The sequence below is a fragment of the Lissotriton vulgaris genome, chromosome 8, assembly GCF_964263255.1.
Source record: "Lissotriton vulgaris chromosome 8, aLisVul1.2, whole genome shotgun sequence".
Taxonomy (NCBI): domain Eukaryota; kingdom Metazoa; phylum Chordata; class Amphibia; order Caudata; family Salamandridae; genus Lissotriton; species Lissotriton vulgaris.
This window is the reverse complement of record NC_141696.1, coordinates 59,121,053-59,147,008: the sequence shown is the minus strand read 5'-3', so window position 1 is coordinate 59,147,008 and position 25,956 is coordinate 59,121,053.

Genomic DNA, 25,956 nt, shown 5'->3' with positions numbered 1-25,956 from the left:
AACCTCACTATTCACGCTTGCAGTGTGGGAGCAAGCACGTCATTGGCTGTATCAAACCTCATGCTTCACGCTTGCAGTGGGGGAACAAGCGTGTCATTGGTTGTATCAAACCTCATTCTTGCAGTGTGTGAGCAAGCATGTAATTGGCTGTATCAAACCTCATGCTTCACGCTTGCAGTGGGGGAACAAGCGTGTCATTGGTTGTATCAAACCTCATTCTTGCGGTGTGTGAGCATGCATGTCATTGGCTGTATCAAACCTCACTATTCACGCTTGCAGTGTGGGAGCAAGCACGTCATTGGCTGTATCAAACCTCACGCTTCACGCTTGCAGTGGGGGAACAAGCGTGTCATTGGTTGTATCAAACCTCATTCTTGCAGTGTGTGAGCAAGCATGTCATTGGCTGTATCAAACCTCACTATTCACGCTTACAGTGTGGGAGCAAGCACGCCATTGGCTGTATCAAACCTCACTCTTCACGCTTGCAGTGAGGGAACAAGCGTGTCATTGGTTGTATCAAACCTCTTTCTATCAGTGTGTGAGCAAGCATGTAATTGGCTGTATCAAACCTCATGCTTGACGCTTGCAGTGGGGGAACAAGCGTGTCATTGGTTGTATCAAACCTCATTCTTGCAGTGTGTGAGCAAGCATGTAATTGGCTGTATCAAACCTCATGCTTCACGCTTGCAGTGGGGGAACAAGCGTGTCATTGGTTGTATCAAACCTCATTCTTGCGGTGTGTGAGCATGCATGTCATTGGCTGTATCAAACCTCACTATTCACGCTTGCAGTGTGGGAGCAAGCACGTCATTGGCTGTATCAAACCTCACGCTTCACGCTTGCAGTGGGGGAACAAGCGTGTCATTGGTTGTATCAAACCTCATTCTTGCAGTGTGTGAGCAAGCATGTCATTGGCTGTATCAAACCTCACTATTCACGCTTACAGTGTGGGAGCAAGCACGCCATTGGCTGTATCAAACCTCACTCTTCACGCTTGCAGTGAGGGAACAAGCGTGTCATTGGTTGTATCAAACCTCTTTCTATCAGTGTGTGAGCAAGCATGTAATTGGCTGTATCAAACCTCATGCTTGACGCTTGCAGTGGGGGAACAAGCGTGTCATTGGTTGTATCAAACCTCATTCTTGCAGTGTGTGAGCAACCATGTAATTGGCTGTATCAAACCTCATGCTTCATGCTTGCAGTGGGGGAACAAGCGTGTCATTGGTTGTATCAAACCTCATTCTTGCAGCGTGTGAGCAAGCATGTCATTGGCTGGATCAAACCTCACTCTTGCAGTGGGTGGCGTAGCGAGGTGCAACGAGGAGAAATGTTTTTATTTCTCCCTGTTCTTTCCTCTTTCAGTCCGTGCTGCATTCCACAGCACACATTGGAAGAGGAAATCACCTCAATTGATTGTTTTTGTGCAGGAAGGTGCCCCTTCCTGCACAAAATCAATCTCCCCATGACACAGGCATCCTTGCACCATGGTGCCACGGTGCCTGCGCCGATGCATGGCAGCAGTTTGTGCGCCAGCGCAGGGGTAAGCACAGTGATGTGACATATTGTTGTAAATATGTCGCATCCATGTGCTTCGAAACAAATTTGGGGCAGCAAAATGACTTGCGGCACCGCTCTGCGTTAATTTCTTGTAGATCTGCCCCCTAGTGTCCTTGCATGCTCCCAGTTAACGTCTAACCTTCCATAGAAAAGGCATTTTTGGTTTCTTTCACAACTTTGGCGTCGTTCAACTAGACTGCGTGAAACTTTTCCCCCCAAAAATCACTCATTTCGACTGGTTTTTGGAAGGTTTCACACTGATCTGTCAAGCAGGGTCCACGAAAAAAGGGGGGTCCGAAACATCTATCTCCTATTTTAGTTCCCATAGGAGAGTTTGTTTCCCAATATCGAAAAAATAGGTGTACTGAATCACACCAAATTTGGCAGAAAGCTAGAACTTTACTCAGAACTCGTGCTTTTTGTTATTTGGTAGAAACCGTTCAGCAGTTTTCGATGCATTTGTGTTTAAAGAGATGTCCAGGTGCTCATGAAAAAGTAAATTTTCTACAACAGGTCCTGTGGAACTCCTGCAGGAGTACAACTGGACCAAAAAATATATATATATATTCAAATCCCATCTGTTGATGGAGCCTTTTTGTCAATTGGCCAATGGGATACTGTGGACCCCAGCACCGTACAGGAGGAACTCACACTTGGCCAGCTACAACACCTCAGAGAAATGTTGTGATGGCCATTACAGGACTCAGGGACTTGGTCCCCATGTCCTGAAAACCAGAAAAGCAAGGCAGGAACAACCTTATCCCTTATCCCAAGGACTTCGGGGACCACCCCAGTGACTAAAATTTTGAAATAATACATTTGGTCCGCAGGTACCACTGTACTCTTGTAGGAAACCCTGTCCCCTCCCTGAGGTTTAGTGGTTCGCCTGCCAAAGGTGCTGTGCAAGCATCCACCCCATGGTTTAGCGGCACCATGCAAGGTTAAGTGAGGAAGCGTGCACTGTGCCTTGGTACAATGAGACATAAGCTTGCACGGTAGGTTCTGCAAGAGTTCCAGGGTATGGGGAAAAACTATATAAAAAAAAAAAGCAGAGAGGTCGGAGGAGCCAAGCTGGCAACCAAGATGGCCACTTAGGCTCCCGGCTCCGTAGACCTCCTTATCCTGCCACAAGATCCTTCTATTTATCCTGCGCCTATGCAATGCCTCCGCATAGATGAGTCAAAACGATGCCTGATCGAGTGATCCCAAGTGATCCACCAGCTTCAAGGACGGAGAAACGTCGCCTTTAAGATTGAGGCCTACATCAGCTCTGGAGCCGGGGCCTCGAGTAAGGAAGCAGCCGGCTACTAATTGAACAACATCCACCGTGGGAGTCCGGGAGGGACCGGTCAACTGGTATGGAAGTGGAGTTTTGCTGGATTATATCGGTGAACATCCAAACTGATTAACAGCAACAATGGAGCAATATAATAGCACGGCGGCTGCAATTGGTGTGCCATAGATGACGGAGCCCGGAGTGTAAACGGCTCGGACATCGTCTGAAACTCGGCCCTATGGATGCGGGCCTAACCTGGAAGGCTACCCTGAAATTTCTCAGCAAATCGATGGGTTAATACGTGGGCCGTAACTACATAACAGAGTGGGGTCTACCTTTACAGACACGGGGCATAGATGGCGAACGAGTTGAACGAAATGGTGCCCAATACCGACCTATGCACAATTCAGACCCGCTCCTCCAAAGTGACTGGAAAAGACCAAATGGACGAATTGGGACAATATATATTGTCTAAGGGGTCTCGGAAAGAAGAAAAGACTGTCACTATCGAGGGAGAAGAACTGGTGCTGGCCAGGGCTGAACCGACGCTTGGAGCTGTCATGGCGGCTATCGGTGGTCTACACTCTTTCCTGGGCCGGAGAGCCCAAGCTTTGGAAAATAAACTGGTCGCTGTTACGTTTGAACTGGGGTTAATGAGAACGGCCTTTGTTCAATTAAATGATAAAATGAGAGCCATGACGCCCACAAAGGCCAAACCAATTGATGACGTAAACCCCACGAAACGGGAGGTGCAGGAGTTTCTGGACTACAAGCTGACTAATGTCCGATCACCTGGAGTCCCGAAGGAATCAATGTGTCCAACATCAGCTCTGACTGTGGGAAAACTGCTCCATGCTATTCTTCTGACGGCTCGTCCTGGGACTCAAATGTGATTCGACACTGCGGCCCTTTCTTCCTTCCCGGATTCTATACATCTGGACCGGAAACAATGCCAGGGGTTCTTGTCGGTGCGGAGGGTACTCAGAGACAATGGGATTGAATAGGCTCAGTTGTTCCCAGCTCGCTTCAGTGTGCAACTGGACAAAAACTTTTGGTCCTTTGACTCTCTAGAGATGGCGGCAGCTCGGCTAGGAAGCATCCATGCGCCTGATCGGACGGGCCCAGGTTGAAAATGGTTGACTGTTTGATGACATTTGTTGACTTGGTGGCTGTGCGGGACTCACTTTACAATATTGGAAACGGGAGGCGAAGTAGGCGAATAATGATTCCCCTGATTTTAGATCGATTGATAATTTGCTAGTGAATCCGTAAATAAAGTGGGGGCTCAGATCTGGCGGGGGAGAGGCCGGGAGACTGTACGAAAGTCCTCCTCCACTTACTATTTTTAGTTATGTAGATCAGATGGGGCGACAGCGTAACTCCCCACCCTGCACCCCTGCATGTAGCTTACGCTAGATACCAACTGTATCTAGCGTAAGCTACATGCAGGGGTGCAGGGTGGGGGGTGGGGAGTTACGCTCGTTGCGTTGTTTATTTTCTTTTTTGTTTTCTTTTTTTTAGCTTCTAACAGGCGTAAATATCCGTGATTCATCCTGATTATGTCCCAGTATCAAGGGGCAATACAAGCTTTACTATCCCGATTTGTTTATTTTTTGTGTAGATGTTTGAAGTTTATCCTGATTATGGTTTTATTATCAAGGGGGCAATACAAGTTTCGTTATCCTGACTTTATGGGTGGGTGGGACCTGAGAGCTACACGCTTAAAATATATTGTGAATTTTATTTGTTGTGTATTGTCGACTGATTGTGGGCGTTGGGGTCTCAGCGTCTTGCTTGTTGTCCTGCATATATCCTGATCTTTCAATTGTTTGAGTTAATGTTCGTAATTGACTGTATTACACCTGATACGCCTTTATTATTTTAGTTTTTCATATCAATAAAAAGATTTTTTTTAAAAAGCAGAGAATGCGGCCGTGCTTATCAGGGGTTGGCAATACACTGCCCCCTTATATCTTCTTGTAAAACCTTTCACAGGACACAGGGACTGAGTCCCCAACTCCTATAAAGACCACTGCGACATTTTGCTGAGATTTTGTGGCTGGCCAATTATATCGCAAGGTACCGTGGAACTTCATTGACTGGTGGGAAAAAAGGCTCCCGTATTTTCTCATTTTCAGTACATCAGGAGTCCCGCAGTACATAACGGTCCAGATATCACTCGCTTATCTAGGAGATTAAGCCCTTCATGGCCACACCAAGCACCTTTTTAAACTACTGAACGGATGTACACCAAATAATGAAAAGCACGCTTTCTGACTATTGTTCTAACTTTCTGCCAGATTTGGTGTAATTTCATTCAGCTGTTTTTGTCTGTATTGGAGAGCAAAGTTTCCTATCAGAATTAACACGGGAAATTGATGTTTTGGGATCCTCTTTTTTCTTGGCCCCTGTTTGATGAATCAGCATGAAACTTTCCAGGAGCAAGCCGATGTGAGCAAACCTTTTTGGGAAAGCTCCATACAAATTCATTGAACTATGGCAACGTTATTGAAGAAAGAAGAAATGCATTTCTTGTGGAAAGTCAGACCTAACTGTAACTGCACTGCCTATATATGTGTGTGTATATGATATATGTAGGCTAATGGGCTTGCTCTATCTTGACATGGCTACTGTGAAGTCAAAATGCGTTGTTTTGTTGCACAGCAAATTGGTGATGCTGAGCCTGGTGTGTCCCATATTCATTAGGAGATACTTGTGCAAGAGGTTTAATGGTGCCACACCCCGTCGCCGGCACTTGCACATTTGGTGGATGAGACCGCCTTTGTGGACCTTTTTGGAATTTATATATAAGGCTTTCGGACGTGCACGGGGGGGGCGGGCACACGGCTTATATTTGTGGCTTTGCCATGTGCCAAAACACCTTTGGGAGGATAGATTCACTGTACAAGTTGAAAGGCTGTGAGCAGCATGGTTGGCTGAAGTGCTTGATCCAGGGCCAGTGTTTTATTTTTGAAGAATCTGATGTGGAACTTGAAGACCTACACAAACAAGAGGACCTTTTTTGAACCTCTTGTAAGGTTCATGAACCCCGCACCAGGTACCCAAACTTTGCAGGAGAGTAAACAAAAGACCCAAAGCACTTCCCATGGGTTTTCGAACCGTATTTTTGGGTCTAGAACTACCTGATCTCTTTCAGTCTGCGCTTTTGCACTTTCACACATAGTATTGCTTGTTGAGTCTAGGGCAGAAGTGTTCATTCACAGTTAGAACATAGTTAGGACACCATCACTTCTGCTTACCATGTGCCCTGTTCGGTATAGAATAAATATGCCATCTCACAGCCAGTGCTCCCACACCTCTGCTAATAGCATTTCCTATAGGGTCTAGAACCTTTTGATTTCACATGGTGCTCTTGCTCCTCTGCATAGAGGATTGTCAGCTGGATCTAGAAAAAATGTAATTTCTCACGGTCGAGGAACCTTCAGCCCTGTTCGGACTAGATCAGGTATGTTCTCTCACACTCATGGCTCCTGCACCTCTACTTATCGCACTTAATGCTATGCCTAGAACCGTCGGTGCTACTCAGATGTAGCTGCAGAGCTACAGTAGCTCACAAACTACTGGTTGGAGTCCCCTCGTCTAATTTCATATTGTCAGCACGTTCGCACCTTTGCGTTTGGCATGGCTTGGTGGGTCTAGAACAAATGTGATCTCTCACACTCATGGCTCCTCCACCTCTACTTTTGGCATCTTCATCCGGATCCTGAAAATATGTGATCTCTCGCTGTCAGGGTTCCTGCACCTCTACTTATGGTGTCTTCTGCTAGATCAAGAACAGATGTGATCTCTCACAGTCAGGGCTCCTGCACCTCTACTTATGGCATCTTCATCCGGATCCAGAACAGATGTGATCTCTCACAGTTATGGCTTCTCCACCTCTAATTATGGCACCTTCTGCCAGATCCAGAACAGATGTGATCTCTCACGGGCAAGGCTTTTGCACCTCTACTTATGGTATCTTCTGCCGGATCAAGAACAGATGTGATCTCTTGCAGTCAGGGTGTCATAAGCCACCTACCTGCTTTCCAGATGATTCCTATGGGGCGGCGATGCTAGTTCCAGAATCCTCCTTAGACTTGCCCTCGGTTTATAGGAGGAGACACTGCTCTGATGGCTAATCCTAGGGGGAAGGGGGTTGGAAAGAGCGTGTAGAGTCAAAGAAGCTGTGGCTCGTCTACTCAACAGCAACACTGCAACAGGAATTCACACCAGTCTGATGAATGGTACCGGTAGAAATGGTACCTTTAAACAAACAAATAATATGGCTTTAGTCAAGTATTAACTCTATCTCTTAAGGTATCACCTCACAAAAGCTTTTTAAATCTCAATCAATCATTAGTTTTGTTGTTGTTTTGTTTTCATTTAGATTGTCCGTAGAGCCCCCTTCATCAAAGTTCTCGAAGTCAAAACTGTAGTGAGTAAGATTTCAGCATCAAACCCACAAGCAAATTTGGATGAGGTTAGCTTCATCCAAGTCCTCTCTGGTAGAGCTCTGCCCACAGTATGTACAAGTTAAACAAAAACACTGGTTACCTTTGTTTGTAGCACGATGTTGCGACTGAGCTCAGGGCATAGTAAAATCAAGTCTGTTAATGTCTCTCTACTTTTCTTCTTGTAATTTTTTCCATCCAGGTGCGAGTCTAATGTGGGACATTCTTTGCGGTGAGGTCGAAGCGGGAGGATCAAGTGAGCTGGCAAGACACAGTCCAGGAAGCCGGGAAACAGGTTAGTGGCAGACGAAGAGACTAAGTGAAGGGGAGGAGTGTGGACAGTCTTTAAATAAGACTGCTTTAGAATGTTCATATGATATGATGAAGATAAGATAAAGCTTATTTATAGAGCGCACGTACACCAGCGGTTTCTTGGCGCTTAAGTGGAGGGGCTGAAGGTCACGGCAGTGTGTTAAGGTTAGTTGTATGTTTGGGAGAAAAGCCAGGTCTTGAGCGACTTCCTAAATTGAGAGTAGGAGAGTATTAGGCAGAGTTCTGGGGGGAGGGAATTCCAGAAGAGTGGAGCTTTTGTGGAAAATCTCAGACCACCATGTCTCTTGCATCTAAAGGTGCAGGGGGACAAGAGATTGGAGCAGGAGGAGCGTAGGACGCGGGAAGGTACATAATGGTGGATATGGGAGGCGATAAAGGAGGGTCCCTGGGAGGAGAGAGCTTTATGGACCAGGCAGCCCAGTTTGAAGAGGCTGCGCTGGGACACTGGGAGCCAATGAAGGCTCCGGTGAAGGGGTTTAGTGTGGATGAACTTTGGCTGGCCATGGATAAGCCTGGCTGCTTGGTTCTGGATGAGTTGGAGTCGATGGGATTGGTACGCAGGTATTCCGACATACAGGGAGTTCGCATAGTCGATGCGGGACATGACTAGTCCCAGAGTAAATTGGACGAGAGCTTCATGTGAGAGAAATCTGCTGATTTTCCTGATTCGGCGTAGGTGGAAAAAGCAGACAGAGACCACCGAATTGATTTAAGCCCTCATGGAGAGGTTGTCGCTGATGGTCACGCCTAGGCCCCTGACCGAGTTGACAGGGAGTGGTGGACAGCCCAGGGAGAGAGGCCAGAAATTGGAGTTCCAAGGATTGCCTGGGGGCCCCGTGAGAACCAGCTCAGTCTTATCCGGATTAAGTTTGAGCTGGTTTGCGTTCATCCAACTGCTGATGAAGGTCATGGTGGATTGAACGTTCTCAATGGAGGAGGGGGAGGGATCGATGTTGAAGATGAGCTGAAGGTCATCGGCATAATTAAAAATAACTACTGATCTTTTTTGCAGTTCGGAGATCAGGGGAAGAATATACAGGTTAAACAAAAGGGGGGATAGAGAGGAGCCCTGAGGGACTCCGCAGGTGAGACTTTTTTCCTCCGAGGCGAAGGTGGAGAGGCGGACCGCTTGATATCGGTCTTGGAGGAATGAGGTGAGCCACCCCAGCGGTGGGCCCCGGATGCCGGCGTTCTAGACCCGATCGAGGAGGACAGCGTGGTCGACGGTGTTGAACGCCACAACAAATCCAGGAGCACCAATGCCTGTGAGGTGTTCAGATCGGCCCCCTTACTAAGTTCATCGTGGACGGCCAGGGCGATGGACTCAGTGAAGTGTTGAGGCCTGAAGCCAGCCACATTCTAAATGTTTATAACAAGGAACAGGTGCAGATAATTAACTTGATGAGGCTAACTTTTAGAAGGTTCTTTAGAATGTTCACAAAGGTCGCCTTCTAATTGCTTATAGCAGGGAACATGTGCAGATTATTAATTTGATGAGGCTGTCTTCTAGGTGTTTTAAAATGTTCACAAAGGTTGCGATCTAATTGTTTATAGTAAGGAACAGGTGCAGGGGATTAATTTAATGAGGGCTGTCTACTGGAAGGTTTACATTGAGGTCATCTATGCCGATTGCTTGATGCTTATTCTGGTGGATTTTCTCGATGTTTCTGTGTCGCCTGAAACCTAACCTTGCATATGCATGGTAAATCATTTGTAAACGCTATTAAGCCTTTTCAAAGAAACCAGGGAACACCAGCTGCAGCTAGCAATTAACAACTTCATGTAATCTGGTCAAAAGTCAGGGTACAAGACGTTTGTTCATTCCTAAGAGTTGGGCGGAATGGTATGAGTCATGCCGGTATATTGTGATAGTCAAGAGAGGTGAGCTGTGGCAGGAATCCTGACACAGGGTTCTTGCACCTCTACTTATGGCATCATCTGCTGGATCCAGAACAGATCTGCTCTCTCGCAGTCAGGGCTCCTGCACCTCTACTTATCGTATCCTCTGCCGGGTCCAGAACAGAAGTGATCTCTGACAGTCAGGGCACCAGCACCTGTGCATACAGCACTGCTTGCTGGGTCCAGATCAGATGTGACTTCTCACAAGAAGCCTCGAAGCCCAGGACAAGTGCGAGGGGAGGGCCATGGCATTGGAGAGGGTGAAACAAGGTAGGCAGTGCCATGCAGCTGCAGGAAATTCCACGGATTTGAGCCCAGCCTGACAATGACAAATCAATAAATTCTGCTGTTTTTTATGAAAAAGGTAAGAATGAGAAATAAGAGGGAACCTGCGCTTCTAGCCAGAGGTGGCCGCCACTAACAAAGGATGGTGAGGTGCGTGGAAAAGTTAGCACGGGCCTATAATTTTAAAAACGTACCTGACGCCACCATCCGCCTCCCGCATAGTGTCGCTTCTGCTGGCCTCTTCCTGTGTCCCAGCAGCCCCTGAGACAGACTCCCATCCAATCCCCGTGCCGCAGAGCAGCTCTGGAATTTGCCTGAGTGGGCAGGAAAGATGCTCTGCTCAGGTCATGGAGTCTGTAGGGTTTCTCCAGCCCGGCTGATTAATAGAGCCTGGCTGGAGAAACCTAAGTGTGCATGCGTGTTTTGGAAGGCCTGAGACAGCCGGCCAAATGCATATGCGTACTTCGGGAATGCACAAGCACTCCTCGTCCTCCCTCCCATGCCCCGCCCCTCCATGCTCAAGCTGGCTCAGAGTCGGCAAACAAAGAATAAAATGATACTAGAGCATCGTTTTATTTTGTGCTAGTTGGCTCTGCACCAGGCAGCGGGGCAACGCTCCTCCGCCATTGTGTAGGATCCGCCAATGCTTCTAGCCACTTGCATCTGAAGCAGGAGGTGGCAGAAGGTGCCACCTGATCCCAGGCCCTCTCTTTGATTATTCAGATTCCTAAGATGGTGTGTACGGTTTTACTTCCCTTGTATCTGTTCCTTGGCCTCTTGGAATAGACCTTGATACTGCAGCACACATAGAAAGAGGAAAAAGCCTTAGAGGATTGTTACTATGCAGGTGTCCCTTCCTGCCCAAAAAAGAATCCTGCCTGCAACCCAGGCACCCTTGCATCATGGTGCAAGGGTGCCTCAGTTGGCGCAAGGCAGCACTACTGCAAGTGGAGGACAGGAGTGTGCTGTGTAATGTTAAATAGGGTGCATTCCTTCCCTCTCTCTTTCATACAGTGCAGCTCAGCAAGATGTCTTGCTGCGTTGCGTGCCAGTTTGATACATCTGGGTCCAAATTTGCGGAGGAAATGGTGGCTTTAATATGGCTGACCTACACTTATTATAAAAGCAGTCCAGGCCGTATCCCTTTTCAAACTAATGAAAAACACCCAGCTAAGACATAGCCATTCTAAGCCCACCCACACCCAGGACCCCACCAATTTGTGGCCTCTGGGTTCCAACCCGCCTTCCAAGTTGTCAATCCTGTGGCGCTACACTAAGGCGTCAGTAGGCGCGTGTATTAGGGCATAACGACAAGGGGACGCAGGAGCACAACAATGGTTTTGAAATGGGCCTATAGCTGGGGCGAGGAAGCCCAGCAGTGGCAAAAGGGAATATTGCCTGAGCTCAGTAAGTGCTTGGACTGGAGTTTCTTGCTTGTTTGGAGTATCCCTACTTTGGCGTCTGTCCTCCTCGAGCAATCTTCTATAGCTCTGGACAGATAGCTGCAGTGCCTGCACACTCGGCACTGCTCCAATGCTTTTAATCGGTGAGTACCAGCACTTCTCCAAAGCAAAGAGGTATTCTAATGAGTGAGTGCCTACACTACTCCAAAGCGAAGAGGTATTCTAATAGGTGAGTGCCTGCACTTCGAGATTTGCATTTAGACTAATGGCTACCAGTACCCCCAAAGTTGAATAATGAGACCAGGGCATGGTGAAGGTCCAAGAAGTGGCATGAATTCCCATTGTTATGATGCATGAGCTTTGAACTGGATTCATAATTTGAGGACAAGTGCATGTTAAACAGGACTTGGGGATTATAAAATCACTAAATCCTACCTAACTATCCTCCAAGCCTCTGACCCAGACCTTCTCTTATGAGGCAGTACCTTCTGCTAGTAGCCCCCAAACAGTGTTTTCATCGCTCTGTGCCTCCACGACTCTTGCTTTCTGTGGGGATTTCCTGAGGGTGATTTTTACCTGTAGTATGCTGATATAAAATACCCCGGGCATGCTAAAATATAGTGCTAAAGGATGAATTTGCATGTTGTGTATGTATGCACAATTTCACTCAATTTTCCCCAAATTTCACGTAATCACGTAAAAACACACGACTCAAATTTCGCTCGCCACAAATTTTGTCACGTGGTAGACAACTGGATAAAAATTGGGGCAGAGTACCACATATGAATAGCTTACAGCCAAACACACCAAAGCAACAAAGAGATACAACTAGCTCCTAAATGAACAGATGACTCCCAATTATATAAGCACTTCATGGCACGTCTCTTGGGAGAGGTGAAGGGAGTACCTGTAGGGTGAAAGTATGTTTATCTACAATGCAGCAGAACACCTGGTGATCGATCGTTTCTATCTGTCACAACCTCTGTTCCATCTTTCCGGGTCTGCCCCTCATCTCTAATCCTGCATTGCTAGCTCTCTTTCCTCTATCGCAATATTCCTCTTTTCATATCACTAATTTGCTATTTTTTTCACCACTTCTACTCTCCCCACCACGTTTAAGCCCCCCAATCACCACCACAGCTGCCGTTGTCTATCAATCAACCAGGGTTTTGTGAAGTGAGCTACTCACCCGTGAGGGTCTCAAGGCACTGGGGGAGGGTGTGAGCAGCGCCACTGGGGTGAGTCAAAGTCTTGGACGTCACCTACCAAGTCGGTCTTTGGGCAGACTTCCTTTTGTCTCTCCTGCCGTCTTTTCCTCATCCTCCCCCTTCACACTTCCCCATCCCCCTTCCCCCCAACGCTCTTTTTGCCTTACCTTTCTTTCCTCTCTCAATGTGTTGCTTTTTTTGATGTAATGTGTAATTGTTATCATTTTCTGTAACACTGTGTAACCTAATGTAAAGCGCTCTGATACCTACGGGTCTAGCCAGCGCTATATAAAACCCATTAAATAAAAATAAATAAATGTAGGAACCAAATGACACTCATCAGTGTCATTTAGTTCACTCCCCCTCATCCTCTTCCCCTCCCTCTTCCAGTTTACCTCTTAACTCTGTCTATATCTTTTGTTTACATCCATCTCTATCCAATGGCCTTACATTGAAAATTCTATCTCTCATTATCAAACTTCTACAATGCTCCCTCTCACCTCTCCTTCACGTTAATTCATATGGGTAGATACGCAGCTTGGCACTTGCATCTCTATCTCTTGAGTTTATTTCTACATCCACCTCCCTTGTTACTTCACCCTATCTCCACCTCCACCTCCAGTTTTAGTTCACCCTACCTCCACCTCAACCTCCAGTGTTAGTTCACCCTATCTCTACCTCCAACTCCAGTGTTAGCTCACCCTACCTCCACCTCCACCTCCAGTGTTAGTTCACCCTATCTTTACATCCACCTCCAGTTTTAGTTCACCCTACCTCCACCTCCACCTCCACCTCCACCTCCAGTGTTAGTTCACCCTATCTCTACCTCCAACTCCAGTGTTAGCTCACCCTACCTCCACCTCCACCTCCAGTGTTAGTTCACCCTATCTCTACATCCAACTCCAGTTTTAGTTCACCCTACCTCCACCTCCACCTCTAGTGTTAGTTCACCCTACCTCCAACTCCAGTGTTAGCTCACCCTACCTCCACCTCTAGTGTTAGTTCACCCTATCTCTTCAGGTTTTCTGCTCATCTCCACCCATTGTTTAAATTGTTAAAAAGTAAGGGCAGATGGCCAGAATTAGGGATGCAGGACTCACCTTCCTCACTTTGAAATCAGCAGCTACAACACCCCTAAAGGCGGGAGCTCCGCCTGACCACCAGTGGTGACCGTGGGGAACAGCATTTACAACGCAAATTTTACCACGCACTACCTTTACCACGCAACTTTTACAACGCAAGTCGTTACAACGACTTGCGCTGAGGGGCGTTGTAGGATAGGGAATGGTTTAATTTACTATCCAAACCTTCCCTACTATCCACGGGGACTGGAGTTGGAATAGTAAATTAAACTATTCACTATCCACCGCCCCCCAACGCAAGTCGTTGTAACGACTTGCGTTGTAAAAGTTGAGTGGTAAAGGCATGCGTTGTAAAAGCATGCGTAGTAACGACATACATCCGTCACCACCAACCCTTCGGCTTATGAAGGTCTCTGTCTGGAAGGGAAAAAGCGGCCTGTCACTTCCACTGTGGTTTGTTGAAATAGAAGAGGGGCCAAGACAATAAATGGTGAACATGAGTGCATTGGTGGTCCTGTTTCTATTTCAATGACCCAAGTGAAAATAAAAGAGAGACTGATGATTTGCTCTCTCTTGCTGCTTTGGAGATCAAGAGCAGTATAGTATAGTGTTATGCCTTGTGCTTAGGGTTGGTGCAATTCGGGAGTGTGTTCTACTGGTGTCAGTTGGCGGACTGACCGACGAGTGTACAACGGTGGCTCCTATGTCTGTACTTTGTATCCTCAATAAATACTGAAGAAAGTTTACCTCTCTAAGCACAGACCACATAGTGACATCATGGCGACAATCCTCCCCCCCCTCCCCCCGCCACGCTAGCATGCTTCCCGCAAATAATACACATCACACAATAGATAACTTGGGAAAAGCTGCTGCAGGTTTATTACATACAACATTATGTAATGCTTGTGAGTTATCCTACGGGCGATCCAAGGGCAGGCTGCATTTTGACCCCACCCTCCCATGGGAACGAGGGAGAGGGGGGTGGAAGGGAATGGCCCAATGCCACTAAAGGTGCTGCCCTCTTCAATGGCCACCTACGGTGGCCCCGGGCACCCGCAAACCTCTCCTCCCAGTCATCAATAGAACGAATGACGATTTTATCAGGGCATCTTTCAAGTTTGTGGGACTTTGCTGACTGAGCATCACAGTAATGTGGCATTCATGCCAAGTAGTAAGAACAAGACCGTTGATGGAGGGTCCCGCTGCCTGCACCTGAAGGCACGGGTGCGAGACTGGAGGGCGGGGAGGAGGAGGTGGCAAGTGTTGTTGGGGGTCGGATAAGTGCATTCGAGAGAGTGAGCAGAGGGATACCTTAAGCCAAGATGTACTGTTGGACAAAGTTATGGATTATTAGGTACATGAATCAATGTAGGCTTTTGCGATTCCTTAATTGCGGTCATTAAGGAATCGCAATTAAGGAATTGCAAAAGCCTATGCATGTACGAATCGCTATAAAATTAGCGATTCTCAAACATTCCAAATTGCAACTCGCAAATTGCGAGTCACAATTAAGGAATGTCTTCCCATTCATTCCTATTGCCCTACAGGCCCATAGGAATGAATGGGAGATTGCATGCGCAATTTGCGAGAACCAATAGGTACTCGCAAATTGCGCATGCAATTTCAAGGGTGCAAGAGTGTCAAAAGGACACCCTGAAATTGATCTGTGCACACATGTTACACACACACATGCCCCAAGGGTATTTGTGTGTGTAACCTATAACGTTGAAAAATGCACTTTAGTGCATTTTTCAACGTTTTTGCGAATTACCATCAAGTTTGACTTGATGGTAATTTGCGCCCCCTAGTAGCGAAATCGCTATTCTAAAGTGGTTCTTCCATTGCATTGAAGGGATCGCAAATTGCGATTCCTTCTATGCAATCGCAATTTGAGAAATCACAGTTAATTGCTAATTCTCAAATTGCGAGTGCCTTGAACCTTGATACATAGCAAATGCCCTTTTTTTGCGGGCGCAAATGGCCGATTTTTGCGAATCGCACCGTTTGCACTTGCAAAAATAGTTGATGCATGTGCCTGCAAAAGAGGAAGACTTTGCCTGGAGAAGTTTCTTTACGCATGGAGCTTCAGAGTTATAATACAGTTTGAGTGAACACTTTAAGGGGGTATTGTCTTTTATGGTGAGAGTTGATTCTTCTGCAGAAACTATGAACGTGATTGGTCAAAATTAATCGTGAGGGTCATTTTGGCATGACGCTGACTTAGAGGGAGCTGCATAATGGTTAGATGAGACCAATACCTACTCTTAAAACTAGCTCTACAAACTTTTCTCTGTTTTTTGTAAACACATCTTCCCCCACATGCATCAAGCATTTTTGGAGTCGCAAACGGTGCGATTCCTTAAAATCGGCCGTTTGCGATTCCAAAAGTGCTTTTTGGGATGCATGAAGCAATTTTAGAAATCGCAACATTTTTGCGATTTCTAAAATTGCGATTGCTTTTAAGAAATCGCAAATTTGCGATTTCTTAAAAGCAATGCATGATTACTTTTAAAATTGCGAAATCGCAATTAGGGGGTCAAATTTACCGAGTGGTTGAACCACTCGGTAAATTTGCAAAAAGTGTTTAAAATGCTGAAAATGCATTTTTTTCAACATTCATGTTACGGACACACATGTCCTTAGGATATGTGTGTGTGAAACATGATGCGAAAAATACATTTCAGGGGTGCATGGGGGGGTCCTTTGGACCCCCCTGCACCCATGAAATGCATTAACAAATTGCGATTTTCAAAGTGAAAATCGCAATTTGCTAATGCCTTCCCATTGCTTCCTATGGGCCTTTTGGCCCATAGGAACCAATGGGAATAGCGAATTCGCAAATTGTATTTCGGTAATTTATGCGATTCGGTAAAAATTGCGATTTTTACCGAATCGCATAAATTTACCGAAAATATTCATGCATCCCGTTTTGCGAATTCTAAATTGCGAATCGCTATTTTTCGCAATTAAGAATTCACAAACACCCGGGATGATGCATGTGGCCGCTTATTCCTTTAAGGAAAACGTGCTGTATTTAAAAAAAAAAAATTGCTTTATTTAAAAGCATTCATATACCTGATGGTCTACTGACCCCAGCAGGCCACCATACCTATGATGCGAGTGAATTTCATTGGGTCACAATTTGCGACCTACCTCATTAATATTCATGAGGACAGTCAAATTGTGACCCACTACAGTTTGTTTTTTTGCGAGCCTATGTATCAATACATAGATTGCAAAATACTGTTGGAGTCACTGAAAGTCTGTGCACAAATTGCGACCACTTTTAGCAAGTCGAGATGCGAAAGCTGAGAGATTGTCCAGTGGTCAGTGGTACAATTGTGGGCATGTACTTACATTTGGCAAAGCAAAGGTCTTTGTGAATCAACAGAGTAATGTTGAGGGTGGGACATTTCTCAGCGTCTGTGGGTTTCTAGTCATTTATAGACACCACTGCCAGTTTGCCAGAACAATGCCAACTGTAGTGACATTATTTAAGCCTTTGTGTTTTCTTTATTTTGGAAATTTTAGAGATTATTTTATGTAATCGTGGATGTATTACCAACTTGTGTGTGCTGTGTTTGAAAAAGGGGATGTGTGTTATGTCTTCGATGTTTTATGCCTCTTGCTCTGTCCTGTGAGCTGTTCTAGAATGCCAACTGGTGTGAAGTCAAATACTCTAGGCGAGCAGAGAGACCGAGATTTAACTCTGGGGTCCTATTAATCATAAGGCGCACTTTTCCTGTTTGCGCCACAGCACATTTTAAGACAGAGTCTCCCCGTGCAAACAGGGAAAGTGCACCCTATTAAAGTGAATAACTTGCGCTGCTTCAAGTGAAAAACGGAGCGGTTTGAAGCAGCCTCTCTGTGTTTTACTCTGCAGGAGGCAGCCCGAGGTGAGAGATCCCCATGCAGGCTGGTGCAGTGAGTGACTGCACCTGCCTGCAAGGGGATGTCTGGGGGGGTCCCTTGGACCCCCTTTCCCCCCTTCAAGAGGGCTGCCATCAGGGGGCACACTGGCAGTGTGCCACCTTTTAGGTGCACCGTCTGACAGCTTCTTTGCCTCTGTGCCGGCATCTATAATACGGCGCAGATGCAGAGACAAAGAGATTCCATCATTTGCATGGGGCCACACCCCCAAGAAAATGAGGGAACACCCTCTGGTGATAGCACTGGTGCTATATGTGCACCAGCGCAGCGCTATCTGTGTTGCAGAAAGGGCCGCACAAGTATCTTCAGCCTTTTCTGCAATACCAAAGTGCCCCGGGGGCACACACAAGAGGACGCACATGCATGTTGCGCCCCGGGACACTTTCTATAATACGGACCCTGATGGGCACTATTCTTGTCTTACAGTGAATGCCTGCCATTTTTTTTCTCCTGACCACCATAAATGGTGAGATTCACCACGCCTTGGTGAGTTTGGATTTTTGTGGGCAGCACTTCCTTCTAGTTTGTCTGGAAACACTGAAATGTAATGTTTATTACTACCGACTACCATGGTCCAGAAGGACCTTTAGATTCTTAACTTTGTGTTTAATGAAGGAGAGGTGACCAAGAATGGCTGGAAAGAACAGAGAAGGTAGTCTGTGGAGCCTCCAAGCTTCTGATTATAAGAGGCAGCTTGCCAGGCTAAAAAGATGCACTTTGGTTCGCTTAGTCTTCTCCAGAAGTCGCGCGTCACCGGCCTATGAGAGGTAGAACGAGGCAGTCAGGGCCATAAAGAGATGCATGCAGATGATAAAAACACAGAGGTAGATGTAAATGTAGTTGTACTTGTAAAGCGCACGGCTGCCTCAGCAACGGGGCATCCCAGTGCTGTACTCATACCGCTGTGGAACCCTTCCTGGCTTTCCTGTGAGATGTCCACTCCTGGGCACCCCCAAGGTGAAGCCAGGCATCCAAGTGCTGCTCAATCAATCAATCAATCAATCAGTGACATTTATAGAGCGCACTACATACCCGTTGGGTCTCAAGGCGCTTAGGGCGGGGTGGGGGGGGCGTTACTGCTCGAACAGCCAGGTCTTGAGCTTCTTCCTGAAGGAGAGGTGGTCTTGGGTCAGGCGCAGGTCGGCCGGGAGGGAGTTCCAGGTCTTGGCGGCCAGGTAGGAGAAGGACCTTCCTCCTGTTGTCGCTCTACGGATGCGTGGGACGGTGGCGAGAGCGCGGCTGGCTGAGCGGAGGTGACGTTTGGGAGCGTAGAAGTTGATTCGGGTGTTGAGGTAGCTCGGGCCTTGATCGTGTAGGGCTTTGTGTGCATGGGTGAGGAGACGGAAGGTGATTCTTTTGTTGACGGGGAGCCAATGAAGGTCTCTCAGGTGTCCGGAGATGTGGCTGTTTCGTGGGATGTCGAGGATGAGTCTGGCTGAGGCGTTCTGGATCCGCTGGAGTCTCTTCTGGAGCTTGGCGGTGGTTCCGGCATAGAGGGCGTTGCCGTAGTCCAGTCGGCTGGTGACGAGGGCCTGGGTGACGGTCTTCCTGGTCTCCGTGGGGATCCACCAGAAGATCTTCCGTAGCATGCGCAGGATGTTGAAGCACGCTGAGGAGACGGCGTTGACTTGCCTGGTCATGGAGAGGGAGGAGTCCAGGATGAAGCCCAGGTTGCGTGCGTGGTTTGTCGGTTTGGGTGCGGTGCCCAGGGCGGGGGGCCACCAGGAGTCGTCCCAGGCGGTGGGTGTGGAGCCCAGGATGAGGACCTCCGTCTTGACTGAGTTCAGTTTCAGGCGGCTGGTCGTCATCCACTCGGCTACCTCCTTCATCCCTTCGTGCAGGTTGGCTCTGGCGGCGGCGGGGTCGTTGGTCAGGGAGAGGATCAGCTGGGTGTCGTCGGCGTAGGAGATTATGTTGAGGTTGTGTTGGCGTGCAATGGCCGCGAGGGGGCTCATGTAGACGTTGAAGAGGGTAGGGCTCAGTGAGGATCCTTGAGGGACGCCGCAGATGACTTCGGTGGCCTCTGACTTGTACGGTGGCAGGCGGACTCTCTGTGTTCTTCCGTCGAGGAAGGAGACGATCCATTCCAGTGCCTTCTCCTGGACTCCGACGTTGCTGAGGCACTGCACTAGGGTGCGGTGGCAGACGGTGTCGAAGGCCGCGGAGAGGTCTAGGAGGATGAGGGCCGCTGTTTCTCCGTTGTCCATCAGGGCTCGGATGTCATCGGTGGCGGCAATGAGGGCGGTCTCGGTGCTGTGGTTGGCTCGGAAGCCGGACTGCGAGGGGTCGAGGGATCCGTTTGTCTCGAGGAAGGCGGCCAGCTGTTTGTTGACGGTCTTCTCGATGACTTTGGCTGGAAACGGGAGTAGCGAGATGGGGCGGTAGTTCTTGAGTTCGGTGGGGTCTGCTGTAGGTTTCTTGAGTAGAGCGCTGAGTTCGGCGTGCTTCCAGCTCTCGGGGAAGGTGGCGGTGTCGAAGGAGGTGTTGATAATGTCCCGCAGGTGGGGTGCGATGACAGCGTCGGCCTTGTTGAAGACGTGGTGAGGGCAGGGGTCAGTCGGAGATCCGGAGTGGACGGAGTTCATCATGCGGACGGTGTCATCGGTGCTGATGGGAGTCCAGGCTCGGATGGTGGTGGTGGGCGGCGTTGCTGTGGTTGTGGCGTGCGTCGGATGGGTGCTGAAGCTGTTGTGTATGTCCGCGATCTTGTTGTGGAAGTAGGAGGCGAGGGAGTTGCAGAGGTCCTGCGAAGGGGTGATGTCGTTGTTTCCGGCGTTGGGGTTGGAGAGCTCTTTCAGGATGTTGAAGAGTTCCTTGCAGTTGTGTGCGTTGTTGTCCAGCCGGTCCTTGAATGCAGTTTTCTTGGCGGTGCGGATCAGTTGGTGGTGCTTCCGGGTGGCGAGTTTGAGGGCGGTCATGTTGTCCGGTGTAGGTTCCTTTCTCCAGACTTTCTCGAGGGCTCGGCAGTTCTTCTTGGAGCTCTTGAGTTCGTCCGTGAACCATGGGGCTTTCTTGCTGCCGGGTCTGCTGGGCGGGGTCCTTAGAGGGGCGAGTTCGTCCGCGCAGTTGCTGATCCACTTCGTGAGGTTGTCGGCGGCCTGGCTGGGGTTCGCTGAGCTGGCAGGAGGGTGCTGGCTCGGGAAGCGGCGAGCTGGTCGGCTGTGATCTTGTTCCAGTTTCTTCGGGCAACCTGTTGCTGGTGGTGGTGGATCGTCGTTCTTCTGAAGGTGAAGTGGACGCAGCTGTGGTCTGTCCAGTGGAGTTCCGTGGCGTGGTTGAAGGCGATGTCTTTGCTGGATGAGAAGACGGCGTCGAGTGTGTGTCCGGCGAGGTGGGTGGGGGTGTTCACCAGTTGCTTGAGTCCAAGGTTGGCGAGGTTGTCGAGCAGGGTGCTGGTGTTGCAGTCGTTGTTGTTCTCCAGGTGGAAGTTGAGGTCCCCTAGGAGGATGTAGTCAGCGGAGGGGAGGGCATGCGGGCTGACGAAGTGGGCGATGTCCTCGCTGAATTGAGTGCGTGGTCCCGGGGGTCGGTAGATCAGTGTGCCTCTGAGGGTGGTCTTCGGGTCGGTGTGGATCTGGAAGTGCAGGTGTTCGGCGGTTGTAAGGGTGTTGTCGGTGCTAGTCGTGATTCGGATGGTGTTCCTGTGGATGATGGCGATGCCTCCTCCCATCTGGTTGGCGGTGCGGTCCCTCCGGGTGATCTTGTAGCCCTCTGGGATGGCGATGTCGGGCGCTGAAGAGGCGTTCATCCAGGTCTCCGTGATGAAGGCAACGTCAGGGGCTGTGGCGTCTAGGAGGTTCCAGAGTTCGATGGCATGTCTGTGGACGGAGCGGGTGTTGAGCAGGATGCACTTGAGGTGGTTGCTGCTGGTGTTCGGCTTGGCCGGTGCTGGTGCCGGGCAGGTCCGGATGCAGGTGAACTTGCAGGCGTGGCAGCTGAAGGGTCCGTGGGTGCGTCTCGGGGTGGCTCGGTAGCATCCCGGGTTTCGGCCGGTGTTGAGTGCGAAGAGTGTTGCGGCGTCGTAGGTCCGGCGGGTCGTCTTGCCTAGGCGGGGGCCAGGGGTCCTGGCACTGGGCGCGGTCCAGGCGCGGACGGGCGTAGACGGGCTTACCTTTGGCGCGCCTTCGGCGCACAATCGGCGCGCCCGCTGCGCGTGACCGCTGCGCTTGACCGCTGCGCGTTCGCACGGTCGCCATATATGGCGAAGTGCACGGGGGGCGGAGCAGCTGGGAGGCGGGAGCGGGGAGGGTACAGAAGGCAAAAAGGGGCGGGGTTTCGCGGCGGTGGCGGGAAGCGGGGAGGGAGGACGAACGGCGGCAAAAACAGCGGCAAACAGGAAGGAAAATACACAAGACTGCAAAAAAGGCAATACAATTTGACAAAAACAGTTTAACAAGGCAAAAACAGCAGGGGCAGGTTAGGTGAGCAGGGACCACGCCGCTCGGGGGCAGGGGGCGTGGTCACACGGCGGTAGCGAGGCAGTCAGGCAGGGAGAGCACACGCAGCAGCTGGTGGCCGTGCGGCACAGGGGTGTCCTAGAACTAGGTCACCCTTGCTGGGGCCGTTGTGGAGATTAAGCAAGCTATTGCCCAGAGTGGGACCCATGATTAGTCTAGGCACCAAGGCGAGAATGATCAGGTCCGGGGAATTTGAGTCCAAGAGCCGCCGAGGTGGGAATTGAACCCTGGTCCCGGGCCAGACCTCTGCACCAGGGTCCGCCACTCTAACCATTGAGCCACGCTTCTCCAGATGGAAACCATGATGAACATCACGAGACATGGCTGCAGTAAAAGACAAAAAAGGACCCCGTGTTGATTACTTCTGGCACCAAAATGTTGCCAAATGAGAAGCGTGTTCCTCCCCCCACTCCGGCCGCCCTGCAGACGTCTGCAAGGATTTTGATGGTCGATTGTAAGCCGCGTTTGGCATGGAGATGTTTTACCTCCTGTAGCCCAAGCTTCTCTAGCAAGATGGTCTCCCTAGAAGCACTTATCAAGAGTGTTGTCACTTCCTCTCGAGCTTCCTCTCAGCCTATGTTCTTCATAGAATGGTTTGGTTTTCATGAAGTGCTTTCACCTGCTGTAGACCAATCTTCCGCCTGATAGTGTGATCTTTAGAGACAATTGACAGAGCACTTTTCATGGAGCACTTTCATTTCCTGGAGACCAAGCTTCCTCCAGCAGTATGATTTCCAGAGTAGAGCTGAGAAGCACTTAACACACAGCACCATATCTTACCTCCTGTAAACCAACCTGTTTCCCTTAGTATGATCCTCAGAGAAGATGGAACACCATAGATCTTGTCTATTTCAGCAGGGACCTCCAGTGATCGCTGGTGTGATCCACTGAACCCTGGTATCTCAATTTACCCGGCTTCCTTCATGAGCAGGTTCTGTAGTAAAACTGCTGTGACCGTGTGAGCAGAAGAAGGAATCTCTGCCATACCCTCCATCTGGGCCCCATTACTGGCAGCTCTTCGCCTACCTGGTTTGCCGCACTTTGCATCGCTCAGCAAGTGGATATGGGCCGCTTGGCGGGAATGGAAGAGGAGATTGGGCACGCGATGGAGCGTGCTTCCAGATCCTGTTCAATCATTATATTTTATGGTGGCCTTCCGCCGCACTTAAAATTACACAAGCCAAGTACCTAAAACTTCAATCGAAACACTCCACAGAATCCCAATTACACTGAATGATCCTAATCGGTCTCGCGATATAAACTGTGAGCGGGGGAGTAGAGTCTTGTAAAGGACCTTGCGCGTATACAGGCAGATCATAAAGTGGCCATAAAACCACCAATTACATAAATCTTTGAGAATGAGTCCAAAAAACTTTTCATGTCCTTCCATGCTGCGGTGGAAGGTTGTGGAGGTAGTCGCGCCTTATGTGGTCTTTGGATTTAGCCTCCCAAGAATGCGGCTGGGGGAGCGAATATTCTAATAATGCAGAAAATGAGAGGCACTGGTTAAAGGAACAACTCCAGCTGTTCTCGGGCAGCGCTAGCCCACCGCTGTTCTCTGCTAGTGGTCTTAAACTACGACCAGCGGCTCAAAGTGCGGAGAAGCTTGGCCTGAAAGACGTCAGCCTTCCGCTGGTTCCTAACCCTAAGGCTGCTATGAGATGTCATCCTACTGGGCGATATTCTCAAACAGAGGGACAAAGTGCTTTTATACACGAGGTCCAGCGCAGTTGCCCAAATGCAATATGAAAATTAAAGTTGTGCTGTTCCTGGATGATATAGAATCTAGCAATATACGAAGGACAGTAGGCTACAGAGTCAAAGAGACGGGAATCCATTTATTTGGAATGTAATGCCCTCACACACCCAGTTGGGTGTCATGCTTCATCATCGGGCTGCTCCTCGTCTGGCTGGCGCTGCAATGCCTGACGTGCTCCCGATGAGGGGCACTTAGGCGGAGATCTTTTTCCAGATAGCCATTAGGTGCCGTGGGGGAGAGGGAGAGATTTAGTGAGTGTAGATGAATGAGTGGTGTGTGATGTTTACTTGAGTTAAAACAGGTTTGCGAGTACCAGAAAAAATAACTTTAATTGTGGGGTCTCCTACACTGATTAAAATAAAGAGGAAAGGCGCAATGCTAAGTTAATGTCTTAGGTGTGGCGCTCTTCCGTGTGGTTGGTCAACATCCAGGAACAGCACAACTTTCATTTTCATCCTACTGGGTGAACCTCAATAATGCGTGAGTTGGTGGTTGGCAGCGCAGAGGGCGCTCGCCTCTACCCACAGATTCCTACCTCATTAAGAGTTGTGCTCCCCGGGGGGGCTCAACTATGTTCAGATCCCAAGAAGGAAATGCCCCTGCAGAGCAGGAGAGACCCCCTCAAGGATTAATTGTAAGCTTAGTCGAGGGTGGGGTCTTGCTGCTAGGACTGGGGCAGATGCTAATAATCCCTGATGCTCTTACGAGTTCTACTAATGTGGGCTTGCAGAGCTGCCACCACAAAGAGCTCTGCATGGTGAGAACCCCCACACTCATCCCTGGAATGCCCTCCTTTCCCTGTCCAGGATGTGTCTTTGACTCTGTCTTTCTGACGTTGCCTTCCCATATATCATGATGAGCAATATATATGGATGGATGTCATCACTACGCGGTGTTTACACTGCGCTACCATTACAACGCAGGCATCACAACGCAAGTCGTTACCACGACTTGCACTGTAGGTGCTGGACTTATGAATAGTATGATTTACTATTCCAACTCCAGCCTACGCAACGGTAGGGAAGGTGTTGGAATAGTAAATCTACTATTCCTAAGTCTCTAGCGCCATCCAGCGCAAGTCATTGTAACCACTTGCGTTGTGATTCCTGCGTTGCAATGGTAGCGCGGTGTAAACACTGCGTCGTAATGGATGTTCCCCCTATATATTATTTGGTAGGCAACATTAGTTTTCCGTTTTCTATTGGGTGAACCCAGGGCTTTAAGTGGGATCAAAAAACTAGGGGGTCTCTCAAAGGTGTGTGGGCAATGAAATTAAGGGCGTGGCTTAAAAACACGTATGCTGAAAATCTGTTCTTAGCATAGTGTGTCACCCAACTTGTATTTTGCAGTTTTTGTCATTGCATCCAGATATATGACACAACAAGTAACATCATGCCTACAAGTCAGGACGGTTGTTATTTGCATAAGATAAATAAGCAGCAACTATAGCTTGTATATAACATTGAAAACGCTTCCACTTAAAGCCCTGGTGATGTTGCTGCATCTGAGTTTCAAAAAGAGAAAGGAAATCCAGAAAGAAAATGACTCTCTTTAAAGGATTCCCCACCCCTACAATGCTCACCTGGCATGACGTCAGGCCGTGACCTCCACTAGTGAGAAGTGAGCAGTGTGAGCAGCGCACATCGATGTGCCTGCTGCCTCTGCAGTCCAGAAAAAAACGGACCCCTTGTGCCAGGGCACAAAACAGAGCCCGATAGAGACCCGTTTCGAGGCCCCCTTTAAAAAGCTGCTGGTGCTCAGACCCGGTGAGACCCAGCCCACTTAAAGCCCTGGGTGAACCATAACTGTCATCTTTGGGGTACTCTTTCTTTACTAAGCCAAATATAAAGTTTCAGTGATTGCACAGTTATGAAGCCTTCTATGTGCTTCCTACAGATATCCACCAAAATGTATGTTTGCACTGCCCTCCCTTGTGCCTCAATGCTCATTATGCAGGACTGTAAAGACAGGGCCAAGTTCTTCACAGCCCCACAGCAAACCCTGCAACAAAGCAGGTCAGGCCTGATTTAGGGGTTGGCAGGCAAGGTAGCCCACCACAAACAAGACGGAGTGCCCTCTGCAAAGAAAGCCTCAGCCCCCTCGTTCCCTTCCCCCTCCCCCACTCCCTTCAACGCCCTGAGAAAGTACAGGTCATCAGACCGAGGGCATCAAACCCCCTGCCCGACTTAGAGCTGTCGGTCTGAAGTCCTTTTTTTGTGTCCATCTCTGCTAGGTAAAACCTGAGCAAAAAAAAACGAAAATAATGCCCCTCCCCCACCATGCCTGGGAGGAAGATCACAAGGGGTGGATAATTTT